The sequence below is a fragment of the Parasteatoda tepidariorum genome, chromosome 4 (genome assembly GCF_043381705.1).
Source record: "Parasteatoda tepidariorum isolate YZ-2023 chromosome 4, CAS_Ptep_4.0, whole genome shotgun sequence".
Taxonomy (NCBI): domain Eukaryota; kingdom Metazoa; phylum Arthropoda; class Arachnida; order Araneae; family Theridiidae; genus Parasteatoda; species Parasteatoda tepidariorum.
In genome coordinates this window covers 17,260,489-17,287,725 of record NC_092207.1, presented here as the reverse complement: position 1 = coordinate 17,287,725, position 27,237 = coordinate 17,260,489, and the positions used below count along the sequence as shown (strand labels likewise).

General features: G+C 28.4%; 2 protein-coding genes across 8 annotated transcripts in view; one reads left to right on the top strand and one right to left on the bottom strand.

Moving 5' to 3' along the window:
- LOC107448147 (G-protein coupled receptor dmsr-1-like) overlaps positions 1 to 1,304 on the bottom strand; it is a 182,102-nt gene extending 180,798 nt beyond the window's left edge. For 3 of the 5 annotated variants that reach the window (XR_011636541.1, XR_011636547.1, XM_016063254.3), the window contains exon 1: positions 882 to 1,304. The gene's annotated coding sequence lies outside the window, so the exon portion shown is untranslated. The remainder of the gene's footprint in view (positions 1 to 881) is intronic. The other 2 variants (XM_016063256.3, XM_016063255.3) reach the window with 2 other exon arrangements.
- LOC107448148 (G-protein coupled receptor dmsr-1-like) overlaps positions 1 to 27,237 on the top strand; it is a 402,323-nt gene that overhangs the window by 135,665 nt on the left and 239,421 nt on the right. The window lies entirely within an intron of this gene.

Genomic DNA, 27,237 nt, shown 5'->3' with positions numbered 1-27,237 from the left:
GTAATAATCTGAGATCAGTAAATTAAATAATCTAAATTAAAATAGGCTTAACTCACTACACTTTTTATTTATTATAGACAGGAAGATAGTAGGAAGTCGGGACTTAAATTTAGTAATGAATCACGATTTACAAGTCGAATTAAACCAAATAGATAAAACACACTAAATTAACAAACTAAACTAACAAAATTTATCACTTTTCGAAGCAATACGAGAAAATAAAAAACAGCTTTTGCAAATGCAATATTTTAAATAAAACTATTTTGAAATAATTTTTTAAAATTAAATATGAAGAAGATATTACCGCAATTTACAAGCAAAATAATAACCAATAACTACCAAATAGGTTAAACGCATTAAACTAGAAAAACTTTCCCCTTTTAGGAAATATATAAGAAATAAAAAATAGCTTTTACAATACTTTAAACAGAATTATTTTGAAGCAAAAATTATTTTTACTTATTATTAACAAAAAGATATTATCGCAATTCACAAACTATATAATCACCAAATAGGTTAAACACCATAAATTAACAAAACTTTTCACTTTTAGAAAATATACAAAAAATAAAAAGTAGCTTTTACAAATGCAGTATTTTAAATAAAACTATTTTGAAGCAACTATTTTTTTTCTAACAAGAAGATAATAAGAAGCTGGGGTTCATGAAAAAACTGTAATGAATCATAATTCAATTGTTAAATTAAGCAAAATAAGTTGAAAACATAAAATTAACAAAAATGTCTCTGTTATTTAGAATGTTTAGAAAATTATACAAGAGAACACAAAGTAATTATTTAAATGCAACACTTTAAATGGAACATTAACCAACAAGTGCATGTGATCACAAAATTATGCAAATGAGTGAAATAAAAATTCTAACCTTTATAATCTTGTTGATACAGCGTAATAGCTTTTTTTCCAATCAGTTAAGCTGGGATCATTTTATTTAAATCAGAAAACAGTATTTAAATAAAACTCACGGAATATCATCACCGGTCGGACCAGCTGGCGAAAATGCTTAATCTGAGCGATTTCTTCAGATGAAGGAAAAAGTACGAAACTACCACCAGGTGGCGTCCTCTTCTTGGCCTTGTGTTTCGTGACTTACCGTTAATTGAAAATTTTTGTGGAATGAAAAAAAAAAGAACAATTTCATCGAAGACAAGAAGTTTGTGATGTGTTCAAGCCTCCTTCGAAGACTTTCTAACTTGTCTACTATCTTTTGTTTCATGAAGATGTACAAGAATAAAGAAATGTTTAAGAGAATTATCGCGTTTACGCTGTGATACTTTCCTGTTTGTTCAGATATTTTCAACCAAGCTGTGTATCTAAAATATACTGCTTATAAACAAGATTTTATCTGGAAATGGAGATAAAAATATATTTATGATTCACAGCATTCTTATAGTTCATAACATGTTATTAAACTCTTAAAAATGTAATTGTTTACTTAAAGAAATTATTTGCCCTCATTATATAAAAAATAAATTAATAAAAATTATTTTTCCGTTTAAACAGCATACAATTTCATTTCAGGGACTCATTATGAATCAAAATTTTGTTAGGTTCTTACAAAGGTTACAAAGGTTTGTTAGGTTCTTAGGTTTTAAATTAATAAAAATTATTTTTCCGTTTAAACAGCATACAATTTCATTTCAGGGATTCATTACGAATCAAAATTTTGTTAGGTTCTTACAATAATTAATTTATTTTTTATTTAGGATTCTAGTTTTAAAACCAGATAAATCTCAATTACATTTTTTAGAATCTCTTAACGGTATTTACTGTACTACAAAAATACAAAAAAAATTTTAAAACATTAAATGTACTACTTATGAATGAGACAAAATATTTAAATAAACATATTAAAATTTATTTATGATTCACGCCTTCTTATTGTTCATAACATATTCTTAAAAAAATAATTGTTAAATTCAGTACGAAACAATGTGCTCTTATCATTATAAAAATACTAATAAAGTTTTAAAAAGCATTGATCAAACTGTTATTGAAAGAGATAATATACTGAAATAGAGGTAAAAATATATTTATGATTCACAACATTCTTATAGTTCATAACATATAATTAAAATCTTACAATAATTTATTGTAAGATTTTAATAAGTTCTTACAATAATTTATTTATTTTCTATTTAGGATTTTAGTTTTAAAACCAGATAAATCTCAATTACATGCTAGAATCTCTTAATGGTATTTATTGTACTACAAAAATACAAAAAAAAATTTAAAACATTAAATGTACTACTTATGAATGAGACAAAATATTTAAATAAACATATTAAAATTTATTTATGATTCACAGCATTCTTATTGTTCATAACATGTTCTTAAAATCTTAAAAAAATAATTATTAAATTCAGTAAGAAATAATGTGCTCTTATTATTTGAAAAATAAATTAATAAAAATTATTTTTGAGTTTAAACAGCATACAATTTCATTTCAAGGATTCGCTATGAATCAATATTTTGTTAGGTTTTTACAATGATTTATTTCTTTTTTTGATTTAGGACTTTAGTTTATAAAAACAGATAAATTTATTATTATTATTTTTAGAATCTTTTAGCGGTTATTATTATATAAAAATACTAATAAAATTTTAAAAAGCATTGATCAAACTGCTTATGAAAGAGATAATATACTGAAATAGAGGTAAAAATATATTTACGATTTACAACATTCTTATAGTTCATAACATATAATTAAAATCCTAAAAAAATAATTGTTTAATTCTATAAGAAATAATTTGTTCTTATTATTTTTATTTTAAAAATAATTTAATAAAAATTACTTTCCGTTTAAATAGCACACAACTTTATTATAAGGACTTATTCTGAATCAAAATTTTGCTATATTCTTACAATGTTTTATTTCCTTTTTTAATTGAGGCATTTAGTTTTAAAACAAGCTCAATTTGTTATTATTTAGCATTTTTATAGTACATAACATGTTATTCAACTCTTAAAAATATAATTGTTTACTTAAAGAAATTCTTCTTCTCTCATTATGTGAAAAATTATTGAAAATTATTTTTCCATTCAAACAGCACATAATTTCACTTTAAGGACTCATTATGAATCTAAATTTTATTAGGTTCTTACAATGATTTCATTTTTTTTACTTAGGATTTTAGTTTATAAAACCAGAAAAAATTATTATTTTTTAATATTTTTATAGTAGTGTTATTAAACTCTTAAAAGTATAATTGTTTTCTAAAAGAAACTATTTGCTCTCATTATATGAAAAATAAATTAATAAAAATTATTTTTCCGTTTAAATAGCATATAATTTCATTTTTAGGACTCATTATGAATCAAAATTTTCCTTTATTTTTACAATGATTTCATTCATTTTTTTATTATTTAGGATTTTAGTTTATAAAACCAGATAAATTGACTATTATATAACATTTTTATAGTATATTAACATGTTATTAAACTCTAAGAAATATAATTATTTACTTAAAGAAGTTATTTGAAATTCAAAATTAATCTATCTATTTGCCTGAAAACTATGTTTTTTTTCTAAGATAAATAAAATTCCGTTTTCCCCGATCAGTGCAGTAATATTTACCCGAATTCAACTGATTGTCTTCCCAAAGTCGTTTTCTTTTTCACAACTCAAATCTTTTCTCTTTCTTATATATCTTCTGAACTTTTTTTCTTCCGTAAATATTTTAAAAATAAAATTAACTGGTTTGATCTGTCTTACTTTCCAAATTTGAGTAATTTAATGCAGCTAAGTTTTGATAGTACCGATTTCATCAACGCAATAAATATAAAATGAGGTTTTAATTAAAATTTCATTAAATGAAGAAATTAATTCATTAAATGAAGAAGATTATTTAAAACTATACTTCAGTGGTGTAATTTGCCTTGTGCTCCTCCGCTAGATATCACAAGTGTTTACGCAGTGTTTAAAATTATTATAAATCAAATTTACTAAATCAAGCTTTATTACAAAAATTTATCAACCTCTACTTAATTCATTGATTCATTGAATGAATTAATGAATTAATTTATTAAATCATTCAAAATTAATTCATTAAATGAAGAAGATTATTTAAAACTATACTGCAGTGCTGTAATTTGCCTAGTGCTCCTCCGCAAGAAATGAAAAGTGTTTACTGAGTATGACTTGGTGTTTAAAATTATTGTCAATCAAATTTACTAAATCAAGTTAAATGAAGAATTAGAAATTCTCTAGTTTTCCAGTTCATAGGTCATACTTGTAATATTTACTTCATTTTCATTTGTATATAAATAAAAATAAGAAACTTCAAATTTAAAAAAAAACAAACTAATATCTTAATTGAAGATTTTAAATAAAGCAAGACTTTCAAAAAATTGAAATAAAAATAATTTTTAAAATTAAATTTAAAATCTACAAGTTACGAATTCCAGAGAATTAACATTTTTCTGAGCATTAAGTGATTTACTTTTCACTTAGTGTAATTATCACGGAAATATGAAATTGAAAAAATAATGTTGATGTAATGTTATTATATGCTAGTGATTACTTTTTTCTTTAGATTAAAACTAAAAACCAACGTATTCAAGGTGAATACATATTAAATAATACTAAAAGATGATGCATAATAATACAATACAGCAATTCATACAAAAAAAAAACATTATTGTCAAAATTGCCAAAGTATGATACAACTTTTGTGTTTCTAGTTCTACGGGAACACCAAAAAACTTGATAATTTTTAACAAAGGGTTTTGACATAATTATTTTGGTAAAATTAAGCACAAAATATGGTTTTATAATATGCAATGAAATTAGGTAAATGTGGTAAAATTTAGTAACTTAGAGCATGGCATTAAAACTATTTATTCGATTAATATTGCTTTTCAGTTCTGTATTTTTTTCTAAATGTGTGGCAATAAGAACTATAATTTTGAAAACCAGAATTTTCTATGAACTGTTTCCACAGAAACGGTAAAATTAACAAATGAATTTTTTAAATACCATATAATTTTGAGTTAATTCTTAGAATTGTGGTTTTTTTTCACCATAAAGGTCTTTATTAGCATATATGAAATGATTAGCATACAGAATTTTACCAGAAGTTTTCTTCGTTCGAAAAGCATATTTTTAAATAGGCTGATTTGTATATTGGAATGTATATTGTATGCTTGGATATACACATCAACATGCATTTTGCACCTTAAGTATTTAACTATTCTATTACAAGATATGAGTTTATAAACTTTATTAATGTTTTCACTGATTCGACCATTCAGTGCATGGAGATTTCCTTACTATCTAATTCGCTAAATAAAAACTTACTGATTCCCTTTACTAACTGATAGGTAAATTCATGGATTCGTTTTATTTTCCAGCAATTTATTCATTTATTATAACAAGATACATTATTAATAACAGTCGAAATTACGAACAATATACATTTTAAAATTAAACATAAACAAGCTAAAAATACTTGCAAGAAAATAATAATAAAAATATATAAAATAAATTGAAAAAAATAAGCATATAAAGAAATTTAAATGTCCGCAGTTTAAAGAACATTGAAGACAAAAACGGTCGTCATAGTAAAGAAAAATGATCGCAATAAACTGCTCTTATATTTACAAAATAACGCATATAATGATTAATGATTTTCATTACTGTTAAAAAATTGAAATTGCTGCTCAAACTTTTATAGATATATCAAATTAGAATAGTATTCCTTTCCTCAATAGTGCCACACCTCATTTTTAAAAAGTCCCTAAAAAGTTCTTCATCGTCCCCTATATTCCTTTCGGACATAATCCATACTGTCCAAAATATATTAAAATATTTGAGCTCTAAAAAAATAATAAAATACGCCTTGTTAAGCAAAATATTGCTAATCTTCTACATTTAATTAAAAACAAAGGTTTTCTGTTCAAGTGACGAATAAAGGTTTTTTAATTAAAGGCGGAAATAAATCTTTGAAGATGAAATTCGTTTTTATGAAATCTGTTTTAAACAGTTTCGAAATATTAAATCAAAATATTAAATTTATACGTAATAGTTTGTTACGTTATAAACATATACGTAAATGGAAAATAAATAAAAAGAAGAAACAAAAAACTGTATCTTACTATGCAAATTTTTTTGCTATTTCTAAGCATTGTTTTCGATGACAATGAAAATTAAGAAACAATGAATTTTTTGCATGCATTTAAAAGAGCGCACAATGTATTGCTTTAAAATATGCAATTATTCTTTCGAAACTACAAACATAAAATATGGTGTTGAACAAAGTAAAGGCACACAAGAACTAAATAATTGTACTTATAAAAAAATTAAGAGTTTAAAAGCCTTAGTTTTTAAACAAATTAAATTTGTCTAAACCTGAAAATAAGTGTAAAAAAGAAAAGGTGTAAAACAGTTTTTAAGAAAATACGTTTTCGTTTAATATTAAACTTAAGAATAAAGTTAATTTATATTAACAATAAAACAAGATTTTTATAATCACATCTAGTTTCGCTTTGATTGTTTTATGAATAGAGTAAAAAATACCTTTTTAACTGTTAAAAATTTAAAACTTAGCAAAATTTTTCATACATTATTTGCATATTTTAGACATATTTTTAAACGTCTGAAACAAAGTTTCATAAGTTTAAAATATGCTTAGAAAGGAAAAAAAATTAAATATTATTTTAAAGAGTTATATGTTAAAATGTTTAATTTATTCTTATGAAGTGAAACAGCATAATTTTTTGTAATAAAAATGCCTTTAAAAATTTTTACTTTATGTTTACTGAAAACTAAAAGAAAAAAATATTATTTTAATGAGTTATGTTCACTTGGTTAGTTTATTCTTATGAAGCAAAACATCATAATATTTTGTTGATAAAAAGGCATTTAGATATATTTAATTTAAATATTTCGCAAAATATTTCAGTTAAAACTATTTTAATTATTATTTTTCATTTTTACTGAGGAACTTAAATTCTGAAATTAATTGTTCAATAATTCACCAGCCATTTAAATATTTAATATCCAATTTTAAAATGAGCTTTCAAACAAAATATAACAGATTATCCGAACAACTTTTTTTTCGAAAATTTAAAGAAAAACTTTCAAGGATTACTATAAATGGGTATTTAGGTCATCACGTGATCCGCGAGTCGCAAGGAGGTTAACCCTCAGTGTTACTCAACAATAAATGTGTGATGCAAATTGTTTTGTTTGAAGGGGAGTGCTTAACTGAATAAATAATTAAGTGATATTGTTGTTGATCCATGAACTTATTTTCAGCTAGTGTTAACGTTTTTCTTTGTTGTTTCGTTTGCGTTATCCATCTTTTGTGTTACATTTTGATAACATAATTATGAATAGACAACTTATGCTGTTATCATGAAAAATTTATTTTTGCTCTAGCTTTCAATATACTGATATTTTTCGCGTTACCGTTTATTATAAATCAAAAGAAACATATTTTATGCTTAACAAGTTAAAATGATTATTAAAAAAAAATTTTAACTATTGAGATTATTGTGAAAAATAAGAGTTTTATTTTTCCGTTTATCGTTGTATTTGCGTTAATTTTTGATATCAGTAAAGAGAAAGGGAAATATATTCTTGGCGTTATTGGTTGATATTATTAAAATTATGTATATATGTCTTTTGTTTACCATTGAACACCGTTATGTTCGGACGTAAGCCTGGTAGGTAGGATGTTGAACTCGTGTTCGTGAGAACGTGAGTTTGAATCCAGCCGACCGAAGAATCACAGTGTGTCAAATGGTGACAGGTGCACGTTAAATCTGTCGGAGTCACGATGTCCCCCAAGTTCCTATTACAAATCAATACCTCTGAGTGTACTGAATTGGAGATTTATCCTTCTCTGGTTCAAGCCAAAGTTAAAATCTATTGATGAAATTATAGAGTATGATTGGGCTCTCCCTGTAAGACGGGCTGTTACGTGTGTGCGGCTGCAATCGTATTCCTGGCCATAAATGACGCCACTGAAAAACATGAAATGCACCCTCTACCTTAAAATTTGGCTGGAATTTCAAGCAGGCTAGCTGGTATTGACAAGTTTCATAAGTAAGAGCTCAGTGATAGAGCGCTCGCCTTCCAATGAGTTGAATCGGGTTCGAATTCCAGCAATGGCTGGTCGATACGTTATCCGCTTGCACCAACCACAGTGCTGACGTAAAATATCCTCAGTGGTAGACGGATCATGGGGTTAGTAGAGTCCCCATCTAGGCTAACCGTGGGGGGTACTCGTGTTCTCCCTCCCCCCTCGATGTAGCGCTAATGCGGGTTAGTTCCATCAAAAAAGTCTTCCACGAATGCAAATTTCTCCCAATACTTGATTTAGAAGTTCCCTTGTCTTCTGGATTGTGTTCAAAATTACAAGGGTACAGAGTTGAACATTAGTATTCATTGACCCGAAAAATTGGGTTGTTTGTTCAACGACGGTTATACGATAAATTAAAAAGTTGCAAAATTGGCAAACAACATCAGATTCGGACGCAGAAGTACTAAAAAAATTCATTTTGCTCTCAAAATGACGATCACGAAAAATTTTCTTGAAATAAAAATTACATTTAAGCAAAAGAGATTATTTATTTCATTTAAGCTCCGGCATCAAAACGTAAATAATAGATTCAGTAGTTTTTATTAAGGTCCAATACTTTACTTAAGTCCATTTAAATAAACGGTAGGAAATAAAACAGTTTTCAAAATTTAATGAAACTAGCGTTAATTTAAAATTAAAATATACGAAATAAAATATACGATTTGGATATTAATGAAGTATTACGCCAAGAGAGTATTTAAAATTTTCTCAACATAAGAGAAAAATTAAATTTGACTGCAATTGAATCGCAACACTATTGCCCAAACTGTTATTAAGCTGTCACCTTATTTTAGCGAACTTATGACATAAAAATTCAATCTCAAAGAGTTTGAATAGCAGTAGCTTCGCTAATAAATTGCTTCAATTAGTTCAATTTTCAATTTAACTCTTTAGAAGACCTAGTAAAGTTTAATACTTACCTAATTAATGAATAATTTATCATTTAAGTTTATCAGTAAGTTCAAGTTTAAGACCAATTCTTTACATTTGGTAAAATTTTGAAAGTCACACACACCTTCTCACCAAAATAATATTTTTAAAAGTTCAAATAATTTTCGCTAATAAGCTAACCCTTACAAAAATTTAAGGTGTTTTGGCGGTTTATTTGAGGTTGTTTAAGGCGTCTAGGTTAATTTAAGGTTGATTTGATTAGGTATTACAAAAACAAGCTTAAAAGATTAAACTCTCTAGGTATATAATTAAGGTGCATGAAGTGATTTCATTCACACTTGAGGTTGTTGGAACTCTGTTTTAGAGCAACCAGTTTAAACAGGTTAATTTTGAGGTGTACAGGCTATTTTTTCTACGCTTCAAGCGAATAAGTATATTTGAGGTGTGAATAGTTTCACCCAATCTCAACTAAAAGTATTGCTGAGCAATATATGAGGATTGTTTTATGAGGTGTAAATGAGGTTTATGACGGAGGTTATTTTTGGTGCAGAACATAACTTCACTTTCTACTTCAGGTGCATTTTTTTACATTTGTCTACCTCAAAACAACCTTAAAAAAACAAGAAGAATGAATTTTTGCAAGGGAAATGACTTTCTTTTTACAAATTCAGTCTCTTTAAATCCCAAACCAGATCAGCCAGCTTAAAGAGGTTATTTTTGAGGTGTACAAACTAATTTTTCAAAACTGCAGGTGAATAAGTATATTTGAGGTGTGAATAGTTTCACACATTCTCAATTAAAAGTATTGTTGAGTTGTAAATGAGGATGATTTTATGAGGTGTAACGGAGGTTGAAATTGAGGTTTATTAAAGAGGTTATTTTTGGTGCAGAACATAACTTCATTTTCTACTTCAGGTGCATTTTTTTACATCTGTCTACCTCAAAACAACCTTAAAAAAAGCAAGGAGAATGAATTTTTGCAAGGGAAATGACTTTCTTTTTAGAAATCAGTCTCTTTAAATCCCAAACCAGATCAACCAGCGTAAATAGGTTATTTTTGAGGTGTACAGGCTATTAAGGTGTGAGTAATTTCACCCTATCTCAACTAAAAGTATTGCTGAGTTGCATATGAGGATTGTTTTATGAGGTGTAAATGATGTTGAAATTGAGGTTTAATAAGGAAGTTATTTTTGGTTTCATAACTTCATTTTCTGCCTCAGGGGTATTTTTTACATCTGTCAACCTCAAAACAACCTAAAAAAACAAGGAGAATGAATTTTTGTAAGGGAAATGACTTTCTTTTTACAAATCAATCTCTTTAAATCCCAAAAATATTGCAACAATATTTAAGAGAGGAAAATGGTTTTATAAAAGGTGTAGGAAAGTCAAATACCATTAAGAAGCTTACAAATGTTCCAGATAAGAATATGAATGAAAAGAGACCATTTTAACTGTGTAGTGGGGATTACAATTTCTTAGACGCGTACTTATGTTCCGTGCGGGCAGCTGTATTCACAATTCCAAATGAAGTGCTATAAATCAGTTTATTTTTCCTATGGTATTAGATTAGGCAATTCCAAACTTAAGCTTAAAAGCATTTTTCCACCTGAAGTTCATTAAAAAATATTCTTTTTTGTGTTTGAATTGTTCTAAAAAGGATATTTTTGTTCCTTTTCTAAAGAAAAACAAAATACAAATTCGTTTTTGATTTTACGACATTTGCAAAACCTGCCAACTTTTACGCATTTAAAGTTAAATTTTATTTCTATATTTAAAATGGTAGTAAAATGTATGTTTTTTTTATATATTCCTTGCATTTAAAGACTTAATTTATTATCTTTTAGACCACCACTATTTTTAAGAACAATTCAGCATATATATTAATATGTAATAGTGTCGTGGTAGTCCGCATACGTTTTTCAAAATACAGCGTATGTTTTTGCCTAGAATTGTAATTCAAGTTCCATTTACTCTCACTAGGGAAATTCAACCTCGAATTCTATAAAAGTTGGCAGATATGCATACATATATACAGGTAGATACTTAAAATTTCCTATCTATACTTAAAATAAAAAGCATTCATGTTGATATAATGTTATTCATGGTATTCAGGTTATTAATAGATATATTTATATATTTTCATTACTATGCATAACGATATAATATGTCTGTTCATGCACAGTGCGCCAAAAAAATAAGGACTACCCTGAATAACTCTTGATTTAATGATTGGATCTTCCCGTTCTAGGACTCAATCTTAATCATTCGAAGGAGTGATCTCAAATGTGCTAAACAGTTAGTGCAGACGATATTTTAAGTTACGAAATCAGACACAAAAATGTACTTTTTCTAAATAAGCATATTCGGATTTACGTTGCGAAATACGCAAAAAGTAAAATTAACAGTAAGGGGTTCAAACTTTGTATCGCTCTAGTGACCAAACTATGGGAACCATATTTCTCAGATTGCGGCTACTCCCTATATTTTGGGTTTTAGAAATCCAAATCCATTGAAAAAAAATAGCATGCTAATTTAGAGAATGAACGTTTATGTATCAGATTTCGTAATTTAAAATTTCGTCTGCACTAACTAATTAGCCTATTTGAGATCGCCCCCTTGAACAATTAAGATTGAGTCCCAGAATGCGAAGATCTGATCATTAGATAAAAAGTTTTTTTACTGTGATTTGTTTTTATGGTACACTGTACATGTTTTACTTGGGCATTGATATTTTTGGGGGACAGGTATTTTATATTTCGTATAAAGAAAAATGCTCATGATGTAAGTTTTTATGAAATTGCGATATGCGACCGGAAGATGCTAACAGACTTAAGAGCATTTTTTATATAAATATTTGTTTATTTACCTAGGACTTCTTTTTGTCACGATAAATATATATTATCTGCAAATGCGGAAAAAAATATTTGTTAAAAGTATACTAGAGGCTCGATTATTGAAATCCCATGAGATTGTTTTTCTCCATTTGGATAACGAAAATATATGACTAAACTAAACATTATAACTTTTGGAATTCTATTTTAAATTTCGTTGATCAGGTAATCAACCTTTTAACCTTTTTTAAAATATAATAATTTTAATGTTTAAAAAATAAAGTACTCTTTCTCAATTAATGAAACTGAAACTATATGACACCAACCTGATTTATTTTTTTTTTTTTTAAAACAGTTTTTGACAAACAATACCCCTCCTTTTTTTTTTGAATTTATTTACGGCAATACGGAAATGCATGGTTTTCTTTACAATATCTCGCATTTATTCTATTTTTAATGGCGTTGTCATATCTGTTTACTCACTGCTTCGCTAGCCTAATTGCTTTTGGTGACGCTTCAGGATTATTATAATAATAAGCAAAAATATTTGATTTCTATAGATAGATGACATTACATTGTTATGAAACGGAGAAAATTTATCTTTATTTATAACTTTAGATAAATCATCAAAATTATGACCTTTTACTTTTCAATTTTTTTAAAAAAAAATGTTTTTTTACCATGCTAAATGCGAATATGTTTTTCTCATTTTCATAATAAAAGTAGCAAGCAAAAAATATAAGATTTTTAAGTACGATAAAGCTCAACCTAATGTTGTATAAATTAGAGAAAACTGATCAACATTATTAACCTCAAACGAATCAATCAAAATAATTGCATTTTAGTTTTTATCAACTCGAGATCGCAACGCTCCAGTACGCCCTCTAGCTGCAGCCTGAAAATATCGGGCATTAATTCCCTCATAGCCATTGGCAATGACGGACGCCATTTTCTTAGCAGCAAATAAGAAGCAAAATTTACCTAAGGAAAAGGTAGAAGAACCTGAAAAAGCTAACGACAACATACCAAACAATAACAATTGTACAAACATTAACAATTCAATTAGGTCTTATAATGTGTGTGATAAAATTTCGTAAATGTGATAAAATTGGTAACTTCGTCATTATAACTTAGAGCATAGCATAAAAACTAGGTAAAATCCTATAATAGCCAACCTCTTGGCGACTTTTTGAGATCTCGCCAAGTTGGTGATTATTACTGGGATCAACGATGTTTTTTGATTATTAGAAAGAAAAAAAATTAAATTATTGCAAATTTATTAAAATATTTTTTAATGGAATAAAAAATAACTTTTATTCTAATGGGACCATATAGGGCATTCATACATTTTCGAAATTAAGTTTTGATTCATATACCATTCAATTATTGCTCTCTTACCTTTTGCATTCAATAAAGTTAAAAATTCGCTCGCCATTTTTAACCGATACTTCTAAAAAAAATTTTTAAAAATTAAATAATAACTAACGGTAATAAAGGAGATAACGTTTAAAAATGAAATAATAATGATGATTGTAACAGCAAGAGATCTGAAAGCATAAATGGCGAAAAAATAAATCCTTTTACCTCTTTTCTAAAGATATTCAACTTTCGAGCATAACAAATAACGAATCAGGTTTAAGAATTTTGGTGGTGTGATCGGACGCTCAAAGTAATATCCTCGAAATATCTTCCGGAAACCTAGTTTGGCGAGATTTAAAAAAAATCGCCACGGGGTATGGATTATTCTAGGATCCACTCTAAACTATTTATGTGGTTAAAATGTACTTTTCTCTTTTGTATTTTTGACTAAATTTATTATACAAATGTAATATCAAGTACTATAATTTTGAATCTGAATTTCCAGTAAACCGTTATCACATGAAAGGAAAAATTTTACCTTTGCTTTGATTCTTCTTCTTTAAACTGAACTCCGATCCGCACTTCCTCTGGTCGCTTGCTGCTAACCGCTGATTTAACCCTCCCATAACTGATTCAGCTCTTGCTAAACTCACCAGACCCAAACTATTATCTTCTTCTAACTTTCTACTAACCGTTCTTTTACCTGTTTGTTACAAAATTGCAAATATCCTCCCCGTTTTGATTTTAAAATCATGTTTAGGCCTGTTTTTAAGTTTCTTAAAGAACCTATCAGGTTTGAAAATCACTAGGGCATTCACCACATGCTAATGGGTCAGCACGACCTCGGTTATATTAAAAAAAAACCCAGACATGCTTTGAAATTTAGATTTAAGGAACACGATAAATATGTCCCTCAATATCGACAATGCCGAAATTATTTTCACTCCAATCACATCATCTCATCATGATACAATGGAATCCTGTTTCATTCATATGAATGCTGATTGTCTTTTTATTGATATTAATTCCTCACCACCCTCTATAGCATGAAGAAATGCATTTTACACTGATTCGCCCCCTTCGACTGCAGAGGTTTTTCTTGTTCTGTTTTTTCTTTTTTCTTTTTGTTTCACTCTCGGCTACTGTGGTTTTCTAGTTTTGCTTGTCAATTTTATTTTCCTTTCGTTAAGTAGGTAGGTACTTTATTTACATCGCACTAGAACTGCGCAATGGGCCATTGCCGATGGTCTGGGAAACATCCCCGAGGATGAACCGAAGACATGCCATCGCAATTTTGATCCTCTGCAGAGGGGGTGGCTCTCCTGCTTTGGTAGTCCGACTAACTGTGCGTGAAGTGGAGCAGTTTACGGTAGAACAGTATAACGAGGACCGATACCGCGCATCCTCTGTTACTATTCAGGCTGATCAAAGTGGTCACCCATGCGCTTATTGACCGCAGCCAGTGATGTTTATCTTCGGTGTTCTACTGGAAAGCACGTTTTTACGATTAGTCCACTGCGGGACAAGCTTCGTTTCGTAACTCTACTTTTTATATTTCGAATCACTATTGTGCTTTTTTTCATTAGCAAGTCTTGAAAATGTATACCCGTTTTAGAGCGCTTGAAACATGTCGACTTTTATTTCCATCTCCAAGTTTTTAAAGTTAATTTTATTTAATTGAATAATTTATTCTAAATGCAATTTAAAAAATTGAGATGCATAATTTCGTATCCTTTAAAAACCTCAACTTGCATTACTTTTTGCGAGAAAAACAAACGACAACATAGTTGGAAAATCACAAATAAAGGCTGCATTTTTAAAAAGGGTGCAACCTATACAATTTGTTCTCTCTTCAACCAATGATTTAATTGTAAGACAGCTACGCCGATCTCGCTATTCATATATTTTCCAGTCGAATGTACAAAAGTTCTCGACAGCATATCCATTAAATATTCCATGAATTCATCGCTGTACTTCAATATATATTTAAATTTATTGAAATGGGCTCTACATATTTATTTCAGCGAAATTATCTGATTTGTAGGGGCTCATTCAATTTGACTTGCTCCCTATATCTTGTAGGCGAGTGTTTCACTCAATTTGTTGAAGAATTCGAAATAAAAGGGGAAGTCAGAGTGTGTGTTTCAGTCTAATGTAATTCTCTTTCGATTCCATGAAAAAGATATATACGTTCGCCCAAGCGGAAAACTTCTATAGAGAGTTTATGTAATAGGTTTGTTAGTACCGGCAAAAAGCAGCAAAAACAATTACACATATAGTTGTAATTGTATTGTCAAGATTCTTTTTCGTCACTTCTGTGGAATTTAAAAACAAATAGTTTAATATAAGTCTTAAATCGTATCCGCGTTCAGATTTTTTTAAAAAAAAGCATTGAAAAAAAGCATTTGGTTTATTTCCATTCAAAAGCAATAAAAATCGTATTCATATAAAAGTGAGTATGGCAGCACTGGTTAAAAAAATCAAAACCAATTACCCATATAGTTGTATAGTTGTAATTGCATTGTCAAGATTCTTTTTTGTTGATTCTGTAGTTTAAAAAAATCGTTTAATACAAATCTTAAATCGTATTCGCGTTCAAATTTAAAAAAAAAACATTCGGTTTGCTTGCATTTAAAAGCAATAAAAATAATCTTAGATAATAATAATCTTTTATAATAGAATATGTATAAAAGTATGGCAGTATCGGCAAAAAACAGCAAAAACAATTACACATATAGTTGTAATTATCTTGATTTTTTTTTGCTAATTCTGTAGTTTAAGAAAATCGTTTAATACAAATCTTAAATCGTATCCGCGTTCAAATTTAAGAAAAGCATTAGGTTTGTTTGTATTTAAAAGCAATAAAAATCGTATTCATATTAAAGTGAGAATGGCTGTACCGGCAGAAAAAAAACAACTACACTTATAGTTGTAATTGTATTGTCAAGATTCTTTTTGTCGATTCTGTAGAGTTTAAAAAAATCGTTTAATATCAGTCTTAGATCGAATCCACGTTCAATTTTTTAAAAAAAGGTACAAAATATTCAAAAAATAATTGCATGTAAATTTTTAATTGCATATTCATTAAAAACGCATTTTAAAAATAATTCCATAAATTATCAATACTGTTGAGGAAACCTAGTGCAAAAGAATGCATGCATACGTATAGCTAATTCAATAAATTAGGTTTCTAATGTAAGGAAAATTGCTTTTAAGACACACTGTTTTTTAAAATTTTGGCATTTATAAAGTCTTTTTTTGTTGTGGATGATTATTTTTAATTATTTTCAAATTTGATTGATAACACTGATGAACTCATTGTTTTTAGTTGCAAGACAATTTTTTTAACTGATCTTGCATATTTTCGCATCATTAATTTCAAATTTATAATTGGTTTCTCACTTTAGCCTACTCTCTTTTTAAATTAAATTTTTTTATGGACATGTACAAATTTGAAAATGTTATATATAACAGGAGGTAGTATAAATATTTCGACAAACAGGTTTAAATTTCCATAGGAGCTCATGCCCGGAAATGTAGTAATACGCCGCTAGGGATACTCTCCCTATCCATGAACGTTTCTTCGTGTGGTTCTAAACAGGTCATAATAGGGAAGCGTCTTTAGTCTCGTACGACGATATTTCCGGTCATGGGATTTTAATCGATTTCATTCCTAAACCCTAACTTCCTTCACCCTTCCTTTCATTCCTAGCCCTAACTTCCCTGGAAGTTTGTCTCAATATTTACGTGATCCCTTTTTATGTATCGTTCATTTGGTGAAACAATGACGCAACTGATAGTTACTCTAATTGTCAATTAGGCCATTGTTTCACTAAATGAGTGATATAGCGTTTTTAAAATAGTTCTACAAAAATAGACTAAAAAATGTCATTTTAAAAAATCTGTATCTTTAGGAGCAAAACTAAATTAAGATTTGAAATCTCCACTCCCGAATTCGGCAGGATTAATTATTTGTATAAATGCAACAAAAAATGTTCTTCCCATTTTTTGCTATAATCTGATTAAATTCATGTTAGTACAATGCCGCCTTACAAATGTTTGCACTTGTATACTGTATTGATCTGAGATCAATTGTTTGTAGCTCGACTTTTTTGCACTGTTCATTATTTCTTTCCTGCTGCACATTACTCATTTTGCTCTGAATATTATTAACGATTCATTAACTAGACAGTATATCATTCGCACTGTACATCATTCATTGTGTCCCAAAACCTTCCACCTTGAAATTGCCTTGAAATATCATGAAGACACAGTCAGATATTTAAAAACTATGTTGATTAGAAAATAAGCGGGTACTTTAAGTCGTTGAGTTATATAATGTGTATAATGGTTTTAATTCTAAGGAGACGTAGAATATTTTCTTCACCAAATCCATTATAAAATCATTAATTCAGAATTTTAATAAAAAATATGTTATGCATAGGTATATAAACATGTACACGTAGATTTATATATGCTACTGTGAATGACCAAAATTGGTGGTTGTTTACTTCCACCAGTGAATGTTGACAATCACATAGTCACTTCGGTTAATATCCGAAATACGTACTAGGTCTAGTTAAGTGCCACAGCCCGGTATACATCAATGATTTCTTGAGGTTCATTACCATTGCCCGGTATACCCAACACTGATATTTTTTCAAATTTAAGTGCCACTAAAGTTAAGTGTATGCATTTAACTGATACTCCGGACACTGATGTTTTTCCTAATCTATCCTCAGCTGATATTAAAATATCGAATATACATAATATCGACAAATGAATTAATGTCGAATCGGATATAACAATTATTTCGGTACTTTCACCAAAGCGACTAAGTGATTGTTGACATTCTCTGGTAAAAGTCGACATTCTCTTGATTTCTGTCATTCACGGTAAAATAGACACGTTAGATATAATAAGTCTATAAACTTATATATTATACTTATTACTTATAATCTATAAACTTATACATAATAAGTCTATAAACTTATATATTATACTTATTACTTATAATCTATAAACTATAAACTTATACATAATAAGTCTATAAACTTATTATATTATACTTATTACTTATAATCTATAAACTATAAACTTATACATAATAAATCTATAAACTTATATATTATACTTATTACTTATAATCTATAAACTTATACATAATAAGTCTATAAACTTATATATTATACTTATCACTTAGAATCTATAAACTATAAACTTATACATAATAAGTCTATAAACTTATTATATTATGTAAATAAGTCTATAAACTTATTTAGGTACTATGAACATGTAAACGTAAAAAAGATCATCAAACTCCGACGAATAATTATAAAGGTTGTTTAGTGGAATACTGGGAAAAAATAATCAATGCTTCTTTAGCGGTCAAATATAACTGAAAGGTGTCAGCTTTTTTTAAATAAATGCCATGGCCTTATTCATACATTGATATAAGAAATTTTAAAATGATTATTTAACATGATTATTATAATTAAGCGAATTAATAATAAAATAATTATTTGAGAATTAACTATAATTGAGTAATTGATGGTAATATTTTATAGAGGAAAACAAAACTTTAATATAAATTCGTAACTCATGATGCTTAGAGTCTTACGACTTCATTTCTTACAATGACTTTTAAAAGAATATTTTAACAAAAGCTCTTTAGAATCTGATTATTTAACTCTTTAGAATATGATTATTTTTTTTAAATGATTATTTAACATAATTATTATAATTAAGCGAATTAATAATAAAATAATTATTTGAGAATTAAACTATAATTGAGTAATTGAAAGTAAAATTTTATAGAGGAAAACAAAACATTAATATAAATTCGTAACTCATGATGCTTAGAGTCTTACAACTTCATTTCTTACGATGACTTTTAAAAGTATATTTTAACTAAAGCTCTTTAGAGTATATATGCAAAAATAGATTTAAAATTATTGATAGTAGTTCCGGACATTATTTACTGATGAAAAGATTTCTCTCATGAAAGTCATTCATTTTAATTAAGATAAATGATTTTTAAGAAAAATTATTTCTTTTTTTAAATTTTCTTTTTCAGGCTACATCGAGGCACATACTGGGCAAAAAATAGGCAAACAGATTTCTTTTTAAATAAAAGAAATCTTTTGATTGAAGTTTAATGTCTTTTTTCTGTTAACCTTTTTATTTGTACTAGTATAGTTTGTTTTTCTATAAAAAAAGGGAAGTTTTTTTCGGAAATACAAAAGTTTAACATTAAAGAAAAAAAGACCTAAAGTAAACGCAAGAAGTTCATTTTTAGAATGAAGAAGAAATTAGAAACTTGGAGTTAGAAAATACTCTTTTTTAGTGGGGAGGATGCTCAGAAAGAAAGGAAAGAGAAATAAAAAAAAGTTTTTCTTAAGTAATGTTGAGTTGAGATGCGCCGAAATGTTTAAAAAAAGGAAGCTTAATAAATTTAAAAGTAAGGAGATTAAAATAAATTGCGAAAACTCAACTAATAAATGGAGAGAAGAAAAAAAGAATTTTGCTGTAAAATTGACCCAATTATCCAATCACTTTGATGCCTGCGGTACATATTATTAGTTAAAAAGTTTCCCTTTTTTTTCTTTGATCTATAACCAACAGAAATAATGGAAGTTATTCCCAAATAACGAATAAAAAAACTGAAATAAAATAAAATATGAACATATTTTTTATCCACCTATTTTAATATACCTTAAATTTTTCATTAAGCTCATTGACATCTATATGGTAGATATATTTTAAATTTATGTACAGAGGCTTTCTGCAGACCGCAACCATGGACGGCTTTAGATATAATTACAAATGTGGCGTCTAGGTATGATAAAGTGGCCACCTGATACAACAACTTTTTAGACCTAAGAACTACTGAATCAATTATCTTATTAAATATCTATGTTTTTTTTCAAATAGAAAATAATTCGATCTTTTCCGCATATAATCTAACAGGGAAGACATACAATGTAAGTAATAGTAATATGATTTATCAAATCAAGTAAGAGGATGCATCACTTTCGAAAGACGTAAGGGGGTGGTGGTTATAGAATTTTATTATGACACCGTGCTTTTTTTCGATTTAATTCAGGTAGAAATATATTTTATCTTTTTATATTCAATTGGAAGACGTGGTTTTATAATTTTCCATTTAATTTAAAAATGTTCTTTTATTTTTGCATTTCTAGGATTTTCAAGTCACTAAGTGATTAAAATTTTGATAGGAAATAAAATAGAAATACAACTGTAACTGATATTATCATAGAGCAAGGGGCTCCAATTAAAATTTTAGAACTTTACATAGTAGAAATTTCGATTAATATCAAATTATATGTGGAGATAAATTCTGCTTGTAGTGGTCAAAAAGCGATTAAAAACTCATGAGGCACAGAGCTCCAATTTAGGTTTCAGCCCTCTGGCTAGTCGAAATTATTACAATAATTTTTTTGGTGATAAAACAGGAATAAATTATGAGCGTAGTGGACAGAAAGTAATTAAAACTTACATTATTATCAGACACCGAGCACCAGTACGGATTTAAGTGCTGTAGCTAACCGAAAGTGGTCGAAATTTCAATTTTAACTGTTCTTACTTTCTCACATTTACGAAAGCAAGTTAATAAATGCGTATAGTAAAAATAATTGAAAGATTATTGCAATTAAATGTATTTGGTGATAATTCTGCTTAGAAATGTATAGTGGAGAGAAAGAGTTTGAAACTTACATTATTATCAGACATCGAGCACCAGTACAGATTTAAGTGCTCTGACTTGCCGAAAGTGGTCAAAATTTCAATTTTAAAGGTTTTTACTTTCTCACATTTACGAAAGCAAGTTAATAAATGCGTATAGTAAATTTTTTTTTAAAGATTATTGCAATTGAATTTATTTGGTGATAATACAGGACTAAATTCTGCTTAGAAATATAGAGTGGAGAGAAAGAGTTTGAAACTTACATTATTATCAGACATCGAGCATCAGTACAGATTTAAGTGCTCTGGCTAGCCGAAAGTGGTCAAAATTTCAATTTTAACGGTTTTTACTTTCTCACATTTACGAAAGCTGGTTAATAAATGCGTATAGTAAAAAAAAATTGAAAGATTATTGCAATTAAATTTATTTGGTGATAATACAGGACTAAATTCTGCTTAGAAATGTATAGTGGAGAGAAAGAGTTTGAAACTTACATTATCTTCAGACATCGAGCACCAGTACAGATTTAAGTGCTCTGTCTAGCCGAAAGTGGTCAAAATTTCAATTTTAACTGTTCTTATTTTCTTACATTGACAAAAGCGAGTTAATAAAAGCGTACAGTAAAACAAATTGTAAGATTATTGCAATTAAATTTGTTTAGCGATGATACAGGACTAAATTCTACTTATAGTGGATAGAAAGAGTTTGAAACTTACATTATTATCAGGCATCAAGCACCAGTGCAGATTTAAGTGCTCTAGCTAGCCAAAAAGTGCACAAAATTTCGATTTTAATGACTCTTATTTTCTTACACCCATGAAAGCGAGTTAATAAATACATAGTAACTGACAAATTGAAGCATTTCACTTGAAGAAAAATAAATTTCAAAAATTGTGTATTTCTCAGCATTCAGGATAAACGTCCATTTTCTAAATCTCGTAAATCATTTCGATCGGTAGCTCAAAGTCGCTGATCAACCTAAATAAAATTTTTACCGACGGTAAATTGCTTTTTCTTTAAATTCTAAATTTATCGGAATGTCGATTTCTCCTTAAGGTATAGACAGATATATGTGGGAAAAGGACTAGGAAACGCCGAATTCTCAAAATATATACCAAATATAAGGAATTCACTTTAAAAGCTGGGAAAGCCGGTGTTTGGACATCAAACTTTTTTCCTTTGGCGAAATGTAAAAATATTAGAAAAGGTTGGCGGGAATTCTATAAATTTGTCTCTCTCCAAGCAGCCAAGGAAAATATATGTCAGATTATAAATGTTTTTAAACTTTTTTCCTCCTAAACTTTGGTATTGGATGAAATATTATTATTTGAAACTTCAAGAAAAATATTTGTTTCGTCACATACGGTACTGAGCCCGAAACTCGAGACTGGGATTTTTAAGGTAAACTTGTGTTCCATTACTAGGGAAGAAAAAAAAATATCATGCTAGTTATAAAGGAGAAAGGAATTTTTGAATCGGAAACACGGATGTACTTTCTTAGGGAAATTTAAAATTAAAATGCACTGAGTAAATCAGTTTGAAAGGAATATTAAATCAATCTAATTTCAAGATTAACTTTATTTTCTTGTTTAGGAATTCAGTATTTTTAGAAAACATAACGTTATATTAATTTTACGTTAAATCAAATCACGTTTCTTGAGTAGTATTTTTGAATAAATAATTATTTTAAAATAAAAGTATTTAAAAAAAAAACATAATAAAAAAAGTTATTTTAAGTATATTAAATTATTTAAAACTTATATGTACAGTAAAAACATAATATAATGAGTTCGGTTTTTTACAAAATGTTTGCTGAAACGAATGATTTCCAAGTCACCGTCTCAAAATACTAAGTTAAAAAATAGGCTAAAGCTGGGATAGCCTGGTCGGTAGGGCGCAGGACCCATGTCCGAGAGTTCGTGGGTTCGAACCCCGCCGGCCGAAGTAGTAAAGTGACTGATGCACGCTAAATCTGTCGAGTAGCAAAAGTCCTCCATGTTCACATATCAAATCAATACCTCTGGGGGTACTGGATTGGAGATCAACCGTTCTCTGATTCAGGTCAAAATTACGTTCTGTGGATGAATGAATGGATGCATGAATGGGTCCGCCCTATAAACGGGTGCGACGTATGGTTTGGCAGAAGTCGAATTCTTGGCCAAAGATGGCGCCACTGAAAAACAAGAAACGCATTCTCTGCCTTAAATTTGCTAGGTTTCACCAAGCACGCTTGCCCGTGTGGCAAGTGGCATTAGAAACAACAACAACAACAAGTTAAACAAAAGCTATTCTTAAAACGAGTTATAAATTACTTGATATTATGAATTACTTGATGATTACTGAGCAGTATGATACAAAAATGGTTCAACACTAAAAAGATTTAAAATTGCTGTATACCTAAAAAGACTAAAGGTGCCAGTTTGGCCCTTCCCAGATTGTTTGCATATAGATCGATTAGACATCTAAGATCTTAAAATATATCCATTTTTAAAAAATAATAAAAATATATTGTAAATTTGATTCTTGAAACTGTATAATATTTTATTTAATATCATCAAAAAAAAAATTTTGATTTTACACACACTGGCTTTTCAGTTATAAAGCAACGAAAATTGAGCGAGGCCGAATTGGTCCGTCCGTCTTTCGAGTGCTAAATGGCATATATTTTCATTTATTTCCCGCATCAATACAGAAAACCGAAAAAAGAAACGCTACTTGTTTTGATCTTACATTTTTAACCTCTTATTTTTCTAAATCAATGTATGGGCAACCACCTGCTAAGTTATCTCTTTCTTAACGGAAGAAATTTTTGAAACTCCTGCCGTACACTTAAAATGTATGCCCTTCTTGTAGACCACATATGAGCCATTCTTCCTTTCTTTTCCCTACTGATAACTTGCTATTAAAACTAATATTCACTGTTATCAAAGATATCAAAAAATATTCCATTCCGGTTTACAATTTTTTTAATGGTTTTTGTAAAAAAATTGTGTGTCAAGACATTCAATTTTCTACCAGAGATCCTATTTTAGTTCAAGAAGATTTCGATAGATGGCGGTATAAGTCTGTACTTTCCGTTACGTGTGCTATTTTCGACATGCGGCTGTCGTTGATGAACATTAGGAAATTACGGTAATTTCCTTCAAATTTATTGAAGGAGTTCTGATAGTTGCGATGAGATTCTCTTTTATTTTTCTTCGATTTTCAAGTTTACAGACAGCAGCGCTATGGGGCGAAAAAACTTTTAACTAAAATTACAATTTTGTTTCTTACTAGTTATAAATTTTCTAAAATCATTTGTCGAATATAGAACACTCTTTAATTTTTCCGTTATATAAAAAAATAAAAAGCGCCATTGTTTGCTCTTTACGATAAACTTTATTAGAATCGCAAAATTATAAATTTATTTTTGGAGAGACATTTATTACTTATGCAAACATTTCGAGCCGAAATAGTGCATATTAAAAAATTTCCATAAGAAGGAAAATAAAAGAAATATTAATAAGCATTGAAGATCATAATTTTTTAAACTAAAATTAGAATTTTCTTTTATGCTAGTTATAAATATATTTTAAAAACGTTTGTCGAATATAGAACGCTCTTTAATTTTAATGTTAGATTAAAAAAAGTGCCATCGCTTGCTTTTTACGATAAACTTAATTAGAATTGCTAAATTATGAGTTTATTTTTGGAAATACATTTTTTTACTTACACAAACATTTCAAGCCGAAAGTGCGTATTAAAAAATTCCCATATGAGGAAAAGTTGCAGAAATATTAATAAGCATTGAAAAGCATTTTTACAGAATGATAATTTTAAAAGTTTAGTATAAAATACTTAAAATTCAAGTGATTAATCATCGCCAAAACAAAGTTCTCTTCAAAAGTTTTAGACTCAATCCATCAAAACTCCGCCATTTCATTTTAGCTTAAAACTTAAAAATTTAAATCTGGTTACTCTGTGTAACTTTGAAACGTTTCTTGTCATTTTCCGCACACGACATTTAAAGTTTTGTTTGTCTGGGTAATTTGTAAGATATTTTTCATCGAGTGGCCACTTTGTAGAAAACAAATTATTAGATTAGGAGAGGATGCCGAATCAAAATAACGTTTGTTTTTGAGGGGAAAAATTTTAAATGATAAATCTTACGTTTTATTATTAATGCAAACGTAAATAAAACCTTTACGTTTCATTAACTGATTATATATTACCTTTATTGTGTTATCGGTAGTCTTTATTCGTGTCGTTGAGTATCTTTATTTGTGTTGATTATATTTATTGATGATACTAACTGAGGACCTGCCGACCGGCCGGTGTAGGGGGCAGGGAACTGTCCTTGCATCAGAAAAGATCCTGGGTTCGAATCCCGGGCAAGGCATGGATGTTTCTTTCTCTCTGTGTGTGTTCTATGTCCTTTCTCCTTTGAGTGTGAATGTGACCCACCCTATAAACGGGTTGTGTTTGTGTGAGTGGCGTGGCAAAAGTTGAATTCCTGGCCATAGATGGCGCCACTGAAAAACCGGAACAGTCGCACCCCCACTGACTAAACAGGCATACGACGAAAAAAAAAGAGAACCCACAGCATCTGCAGAGGGATATTATCAAAGCGGGCAAGGCACCGTAAAAATAAGACAGGGGGGATTTTTTAATGTTTTAATTACTTTTGCGTAAGTTTTTTAAGGTTTTTTGGATATTATTTTACTATTTAAAATGGATGATTTTAAATGTTTGGCGCATTTTTAAAATCATTTTTGGACTTGGAATATGTTTTAGTTAATATTAATTAAGTCTTTATTAATTGATGGGAAAATATAATTGTGAGTTATTTATTTATTTATCTATTTATTAATTTTCAATTCATGCAACCGATTTATCTCAAATGGAAAAAAAAATGAAATAAGCAAAGAATATTTATAATTTTCTTTAGTTGAACAGTTCTGCATAGTAAGCCATTTTAAGAATATTGTTTAAGTTCATTAGAAAACTTATACAAAAAGGGGAAAAAACGCGACCTCCGATAGATATCTTTTATCATTTAAATCAGTTTTAATAATAAAATTACTTTACGCTTACTGATACCTTACTTTGAAAACAATAACACTTATCATATACCACTACAGTTCATGAAAAAGTGTTTTGGAACTTCAGGCAGTAGATTTTCCGTAACTGACTTTTGAAAATGTTGAATAAAATATTACTATAAAATAATTGTGAGTTTTGCGAACTAGCCAGATTTATTTTGTTGGGGATCCCAATTTTTTTCAAAAGGGCCACTCAAACTCAAGAGGGGAGGTCATTCTCGATTTGGTTTTTTAATTTTAACTTTTTTTTATTAGATTTATTTATATATATGATGTATCATCAATTCTTGTTTATTAATATTTGCATTACTTGAAGGAAAAAAATTGTCACAAAAAATACTAATTATTTATACCATTTAATAGGGGGGGGAGTGTGGTACCTTAAATTAGTAATTATTTGCACCATCCAGTGAAGTAATTTTGTATTTAGTAGTGAATTTGATTCCAATGACAAGACACTATCTAGAGTGTTATTATCATTTCAGGTCCTTTATGCATGCACTAAGGAACCTTTTTTTAATTTTTTAATTACTATGTATTTTTTCAATAAATATGATTAGAAAATAACAAGCTATAGCTCTTGCATCCAAATAAAAGGGCAATTCAAATATTACGTTAGCATCTATTTTTTTTGTGAAGGGAGTTTGTGATTTTTTTATTTTTACTGACTAGGGGTATAAGTAATGCTTGCGTACGACAGTACAATACCATTTTTTTAAGAAGCAAAATTAAAATCATTAAAAAAAAGTTACACATGAAAAAATTTCAAATGTGAAATAAAAATTGAATTCGGGGAATGAAAACATTTAACAAAAATTTCTTAGAAGAGTTTAAGAATTCAACAGTTATGAATACCAAAGAAAACTCTAAAGTCTTTAAAGAATATTCTACTCAAAACATTTTATAAAACAAATTAAAATATAAACTTTGCAAAGTTACATCTGTTTATTTGAATTTAATTCACAATTTAGATTACTACAGAAAAAGTGAAAACAAGAACTTAGAGCGTGTGTTGCAACTTTTTTATGTAAGTGTGGCAGGCTTATTTTTTAAGAGCTTATTTTGCAGAGCTTATTTTTGCTGATAACGGGGAAGAGAGTCCAAAATTTTTAAAATACCTTTACGTAATATTTTAACCATCCCAAATTGTACCTAAGAAAACGATATGACTTTTATACCTTAAACCAGACGTTATACTTGGCACAGTTCAAGTCATGTACAACATGTCGTGTTGAAAGATATATATTTATCTGTGAACTAATCAAGT